This window comes from Monodelphis domestica, chromosome 5 (assembly GCF_027887165.1).
Source record: "Monodelphis domestica isolate mMonDom1 chromosome 5, mMonDom1.pri, whole genome shotgun sequence".
NCBI lineage: Eukaryota > Metazoa > Chordata > Mammalia > Didelphimorphia > Didelphidae > Monodelphis > Monodelphis domestica.
The window spans coordinates 48,238,361-48,245,709 of NC_077231.1; the positions used below are offsets into that span (position 1 = coordinate 48,238,361).

A 7,349-nucleotide genomic window follows, 5' to 3' on the forward strand; every position below is an offset into this window, starting at 1 on the left:
GATTAAGAGAGAGAAAGGTAATGAATGCTGGGAAAGGGGGAAATAAACAATTGTATGGCCATTTCGCCTTAGGGCAGCCCAGTCTCCTGGAGGGAAAACTCAATTTCAGGATATCATAATTCGAGAGAAACAAGGCTAGATTTAATAGCCAGAAATTTTAGTTCATATTCCAGTCCTGCCACTTAATCTGGAGAAATTAATGGATGAGAACAATTTGTTCTAATGTTTGAGAAAGTGGGTGAAGCAGGTACTTTGGAGTGTTTAGAGTTTGGTCAAATAGAGTTTGGTAGCCAAGGTAATCAACTTCATCCTGGGCCATCACCAGTCTTCCAGACTTTGCCTTGACACTAGACTTCAATGATTGGAAGATAATGAGGCTGATGACTCTGTGTAACTCTGCCTCAGTTTAATCCAATTCACAAGCAAGGCAAGACTTTGACTCATGGTGCCATTGGTCTTCTTTTGAAGACAAAGGATGAAGAGGCAGCTAGGTGGCTCAGTGGATAGTCAGTCATGCCTAGAGATGGGAGGTCCTGGGTTCAAACTTGGCCTCAACCACTTCCTAACTGTAACCTTAGGCAAATCACTTAATCCCTATTACCTGGCCCTTTGCTGCTCTTTTGCCTTAGAATCAATATATAGTACTGAAGGTTCTCTTTTGCCTTTGAACCAATACATAGTACTAAAGGCAAGGGAAGAAAGAATCAGAGACAGAGAAAAGAGGGAGACAGAGACAGAGAGGAAGGAAGGAAGGAAGGAAGGAAGGAAGGAAGGAAGGAAGGAAGGAAGGAAGGAAGGAAGGAAGGAAGGAAGGAAGGAAGGAAGGAACGAAGCAACGAAGCAACGAAGCAAGGAAGGGAGCAACGAAGCAACGAAGCAAGGAAGGAAGCAATGAAGCAAGGAAGGAAGGAAGGAAGGAAGGAAGCAAGGAAGGAAGGGAGGAAGGAAAACAGAAAGAAAAGAAAAGAAGGAAGGAAGGAAGGGAAGGAGGGAGGGGGAGAGGAAGGGAGAAAGTAAAGGAGGGAAGGCGGGAAGGAGAAAAGGAGAAAAGGAGGGAGGGAAGGAGGGAAGGTGAGAGAGAGGGAGGGAAGGAAGGAAGGAAGGAAGGAAGGAAGGAAGGAAGGAAGGAAGGAAGGAAGGAAGGAAGGAAGGAAGGAAGGAAGGAAGGAAGGAAGGAAGGAAGGAAGGGCACAATCATTAGCTATGCCAGGGACTTGCCCCTAAAACCTTCTATATATCCTGTCTCCCTCACTAGAATGAGTTCCTCGAGAATTGGAGTTATCATATATTGTATTTGTTTCCTCTGTCCATAGCACGGTGCTTTTCATATAATAAATGCTTTATTCCTGGGTCTGAATCTCAAAAAGGATGGTGTAGTCTCGTGGATTATGATACCAAAGAGATATTAGGGACCTTTCCCTTACAGGGAAATTCAAAACAGAAGGCACGGATGGCAATTATAGAGAATCGATTAGCCTGGATACCAGCAGATGGCAACACAGCAAAGGGAATAATCTGGCAGAAGCTCAGAACCCAGTGACAATTACAAATTAATCACTGACATCATAATTGGTAAATTAGAAGGCAACCTCAGAAACAGAGAGATGTTCTATTGGAAATGACATTCTAGGATCATGAATTGCCCTGACCAGTCCTATTCTTTTACTGTGCCTGGCTCCTGGCCACTCATGTTTCCTCTCCCACAAGTACTATAGTAGCCTATAGTAGAGCATATATCTTTGTGAATTGAGATGGATGAAGAAATGTTCCTTTCTTTTATTTTGCTATTTTTTCATTCCTTCAACTTCACCAGCATGTATCTGTGGGGTACCTCTCTCCTCCCTCCTGTAGCACCACACACACATGTGTGAGGGAAGTTGTGAGAAAATGATGGAGGGGATTAGGGCAGTAAGTGCTTAATTGTGAGAATTGAGTGAACCACATTGATTTTATCTCCTGGCTCAATTCTGGAGCTAGTTTCATTCCCTTTCTATTCCATCATTGGCCTAGTCCAAATTCTATCCAGTGAGAAAAGAGCAGACTTTGTGTCCTCACTAATTTCATCTTTTACTGGTTATACCTGTCAGCTTTTATGTAATGTTTTTCCCCGTTAGAATACAAGCTCCTTGTGGGCAGGGACAGTCTTTCCTTTTGCTCTATGCCCTTACACTTACACAAAGTAAGCACTTACTAAATTCCTAGTTACTATGCTTTTTACATTCATGTCTTTGGCTTTGAATTAATATGTCCTCTGGTTGGTCTGGTCAAAAAAAATTCCTTTTCTTTTTGCAGTAGACATCCCTTTAGTGAATTTGACCTACAAGATGATCTACAATGTCTGTCGTAGCATCACATTGCATGTCTACCGTCAGCTCCAAGGCCATATGAGTACTTCTAGAATAAGTCTGTTTGGTAGGAGTTTAGAACTCATCCACAAAAATTGACTCGGCTGAGACTTGGCAGATACACTGTGCGAGGAGCACATTTTGTTTTGACCCGTTTTCAAGAAAATATGTATGGATGTTTCTAAATTCCTATCTATGAGGCTAAAAAAGAAAAGGAAGCCCAGCCAACATGAGACACTTATTAAGTTAATTCACTCCAAATCTAGACCTTGAAAGGAGTTTAGAGTCTGGCTCCCACATGCAGCCTAACACTTCTGGTAGAGGTATGTGGAGTTTTGACTTCACCCTCCTCCTCTGTATCACTAAAATATATATCCACTTTAGTTTTGTGGCCATGTCCTAGCTTGCCACAAAGTACCCCCACTACACTTACTCCAAACCTCAAGGTTATTTTTTTTAACCTATACTTGGTCTCTTAGAATTGACTCATAGACAGAAGGGGAAGGGCTAGGCAAATAGAGTTAAGTGACTTGCCCAGGGTCACTCAGTTAGGAAGTATCTGAGGCTATATTTAAACCCAGGTCTTTCTGACTCCAGGCCTGGCACTCTATCCGCTGTGCCAACTAACTGCCCTTAAACCCTATATTTAGGAAAGTTGATAGCAGACAGGTGTGTGGGCAAGGTGGAACCAGACCAAATGACCTGCAGGGTGATTTCAATTAAACAAGTAGAAGCAGGAGAGCAAGGAAGCTTCCACACCAACTCCTCTACCCTCACTAAGGCCAATAAATGGCCAAGGAAGGGCATTTACCTGGGAATCTAGAGGTCTTTGTTCAAATGATGACTTCATCATTTCTTAAGGTAAGAATCTGGGGCAGATCACCTAATCCATCTGGGCCTCAGTTTTATCATTTCCAAAATGGTAAAGATGGGGAAGGAGAAGCACTAAATATTGTTGAAAGTTCCTTCCATGGGGCAGCTAGGTGGCTCAGTGGATTGAGAGCCATGCCCAGAGATGGGAGGTCCTGGGTCCAAATCTGGCCTCAGACACTTCTTTGCTGTGTGACCCTGGGCAAGTCACTTGAGCCCCATTGCCTAACCTTTAACCATTATTCTGCTTTGGAACTACTACACAGTATTGATTCTAAGATGGAAGGTAAGGGTTTTTGAAAGGAAGGAAGGAAGGAAGGAAGTTCCTTCCAGATCTGACATTTTGTTGCTTAAGTACTACTTGCACAGCTTTTTTGAAATGTTAATGTTGCACTCTTTTCATCACCATTTCAATCATTGTAGTTCAAGCCATTATTGTGGTTATTCATCTGTCAGTTTTGAAGAGAACCAGTGGCATCAGAGGTGTGGTCTTAACTTACCAACCAACTGGATTTACGTGGAGCAGAGTTGCAGAGACAGAAGCCTCACTCTCTCTTCCAGACCTGGAAATCTAGTAGGAAGACAAAAGTCAGGATCAGTGATGGCCCTGGGATGAAGCAGATGAGAATGAGATGAGATGAGAGCTTCTTCCACGTCTGACCAAGCTCTAGACTCTCCATAGTTCCTGCTTCAGCCACCATCAACTGCTCTCATCTACCTATTCCACAGGCCATCATTTCTCTCCCCTGGACTTTTGCCAAAGCCTCCCTAACTTCTCTCTCTCTCACTGGTCTGTAGCCCCTCAAATCATCTTACCCACACCTGGAATATTGATGAGCCCTACATGGCTCTCATTATATCATTCCACTATACAAAAACATTTGAAGGTGTAGTTCTTTTCTTAAAAGCCCAGAAACTCGCCCCAAGATTTGGTTGGCTTAGGGGCTAAATAACCTAACTCTTAATGCAGTTCTGGTGGTCTCAGACTATACTGTTAAAGCTTCTTGGTTATCTAGGGGCATAAAGAGACTGTCTTAATGGAGCCAAAGCCCTTCATATGTGTCGGCTTGCCCCAAAGCCTCATGAGTTATATATAATACTCTGCCCTCCATTTCAATATAGGGGGAAGAGAAGCTGTCTACTCAAGCAAAGTGCTACAATATATTGGAATATTCTTTCTATCCTATATCTAAATTACAATCTTTTTATTTCTATTAAATGGCCTATCTCGATTTGTTCCTATACTGGATCTAAACTTTTCCTAGAGTAACCTGAATGGCCTTAAAGCTTACTACATCTCTGATCTCCAAAGTTTCTGACCCTCTCAGCCTGGTAGAGAATAATGTAGTAGTAGAGTCTGAGTTGAACTAGTGCTTGGTGCCAGCCTCTATTCCATTCTATGAGCAATTCATTGTCCATCTTCAGCGCCTGTCCAAAATATCTGCTGATGAGTTAAATGTCCATCCAACTGATTGTTGTAGCCTAGCATTTAGACAACAATTCTTCAGCTATTTGGTTATTCTTGTGAAAATGGTTAGTCTATTCTCTTTAGAGTAGTAATGGATCTCACTGAGGAATTAGCATAGTATTAAAGGGCTTGTTGAAATCAAAATAATTATTTAAATTTTTGTTACATGGAATGATAAAATGTCAGAGCCCTGAGGATTTCAAGCTCTCTCTGGTAAGATCAGTGAACATTCAGACAATCCCTACTCTTCAGCTTCTTCCCACTCTGGGGCAATAAAAGTGACTTCCCACTTCTTCCCTAGTCTTCAGACTTCTTCATGCCTTCTCACAATGGGGCAATAAAAATGCCTGGGTGGTAAGAAGTACAGTTCAGTGGGTACTTGGAAATGAATTGCCTCCTACTTTAAATAGATGAATTTTTTTCAAGTTTTCAAAGTGCCTAAATAACCTTCATTCTCAATATAAGCTTATATCACATTTTTAAGTTTTTACAAAGACATTCAAATTCCTCCATATACTTGGAAAGTTTCAATGTTTAAGGGAAAGATTGTTCCCAAATGGCTCAATTTTCACTGAAAAGTATTCACTCAAGAAGAAGCTATCGAACATCTGCAATGTAACAGGTGTTGTTACAAGAATAACAGGGGGTATAAAAACAACAAAAAAGCCCTTGCCTTCAAGGAGCTTACTTTCTAGTATGACAGGGGAAGACAATTTTAGTATTGATTTGGTGAATTCAGGTTATCACTATTTAAGTAGTACATAGGGCACAACATCCATTTGGCTTAGTATTTCTCGGTTTTAAATGAATTCTTGGAGAGTGTGACTTATACCACAAGTATGGAGAAGGACAAATGCCCAAGTTTTCTATAAAGGGAAGAAAATAATGGCTACAAAAATATAGAATAATATGGTCAACTTTTGAGCCCTCTCAGAATTCTGAAAGGTAATAAAAAAGGGTTCAAAATTTCTAAAAACTATTTGTAAAGAGCTCTTGTGATTTCATTTTTTAAAAAGCCACAATCAATCAATTCATTGTTTCTAAGTAATGCTTGCCAAATTATTATCCATTGGCTCTACTCCCTTATGAGTTTCCAGACCAAAGTGGTCTTCCTTGACTATCACATTCTATATGCGTTGTTTTCTCGTTAAAATGTAATCTCCTTGAGAATAAATATTGCCTTGTCTTTTGCATTTCCATCTCCAGGGTTTTGTAGAGTTATTGGCACAAAGTAAGAGCTTAATAAATGCTTTTTCATCCCTTCATCCATTGAGGGTTTTATAACAGCCTTATATTTCTTGTACTTATTTTTAATACAGCTTGGTTAGAAAATATTAAATGTTCTCAATTAGCTTCTCAATTGACACATACATAAATAAATAGTGACAATTTCATGGCTTAGGAGTCCAACAAATTCTCTAGTGACACCAAAAAAATTGCTTTCAAAAAATGAGTTTGCTCCCCATTGTCATCAACTGGATTTGTCATAGGTTTCATGCTGCTTTCAACCTCCACAGATTCCAAACGCAGAATAATAAACACCTCCTCCATTAGTTTTTTAATGAAAAATTAAATTAATTTAGTGCTCATGACAGTGAAAGATTAAGAGGGCTTCCTGAGGAAGGCAAGAGTCCAGTCACAAGTAACTCCTAAGCACCTCAGCCTGGCATTCCTCCCTCAGTTCTGGGCTTCTTTTCAATAGATTCTGCCAGGAAGGCCAACCAAGCCAAATGATGTGGTCCTTTTCTAATGAGGCAGAGTGGGAAGGAGAATGAAAAGAGGGAATTTTTTTTCTTTTGGCCAAAACAAGACCAAATCATGAACCCCAGACCTCCGGGGCTGAGCAGCCCATGTATTCACCAGCTGTCTTTCCCTTTGCCCTTCATGCAAAGTTTTGCAGTGTGGTCATTCAAAACAGTGTTCTTATAAGCTATGCCAGGAGCTCCTTTTTGAAAAGGCTTTATTAAGTGTCAGCAGCAGAGTAAGTTTTGGGTGTGAAGTAGCATCTGAGGTTAACAAGCCATTATTGATCTAACCCTGAGGAACTACTCCCAGGATCAAGGGATTGAGGCACTGCACCCATCCCCTTTCCCCAAGATGCTCTAGGCAGACAGGCCAACTGGGTTCAATCCTGGAGAAGCCTGGCTTCTAATGAAAGAGAGAATAGGCTCTTTTTTTCATGCTTTTCGGTTCATTAAGCCTAACAAGCTCTCTGAAGAAAAATCATTTAAAGATTTGCGGGGTGGGGGTGACTCATATCTAGGTTTCTCCAAAATGGGGAGTAAAATAATATTCAATGTGGAATGTAAATCAGGAATGGGACAGGTACTTATCTCTTACACACAAAAGAAATACTAGGCACAAAATATAAGCACACATTTGTTGACAGAAAGACTTAAAACCTGATTCAGTAACAATTCATGACTACTCTTATAGTCTCTTAGGGATGATACATAAAATTCATCAGAGCAGGAAGCAGTTTGTGGGATGGTGGATTGGGCATTTGCCACTTCTCCTTGACCCTCTTTACAGCTCCTGGCCAAACATGACCCAGTTATCTTTTTAGTGGTCATCTCCTTTCACATAAAAGTTTCCCTTGCCACCAGTCTGCTCTATTTAATGGACCCAAGGCCTACAGACTACTTGAACTCACAAAGTCATCTTTA

General features: G+C 40.9%; 1 long non-coding RNA gene across 1 annotated transcript; it reads left to right on the forward strand.

The window, feature by feature from the left end:
- The first annotated feature begins 3,085 nt into the window (after nucleotides 1–3,085).
- On the forward strand, nucleotides 3,086–4,434 carry LOC103103795 (uncharacterized). The gene is made up of 2 exons (XR_472349.2): nucleotides 3,086–3,206; nucleotides 3,639–4,434. It is a non-coding gene; the product is annotated as an uncharacterized LOC103103795 (long non-coding RNA).
- Nucleotides 4,435–7,349: the final 2,915 nt, after the last annotated feature.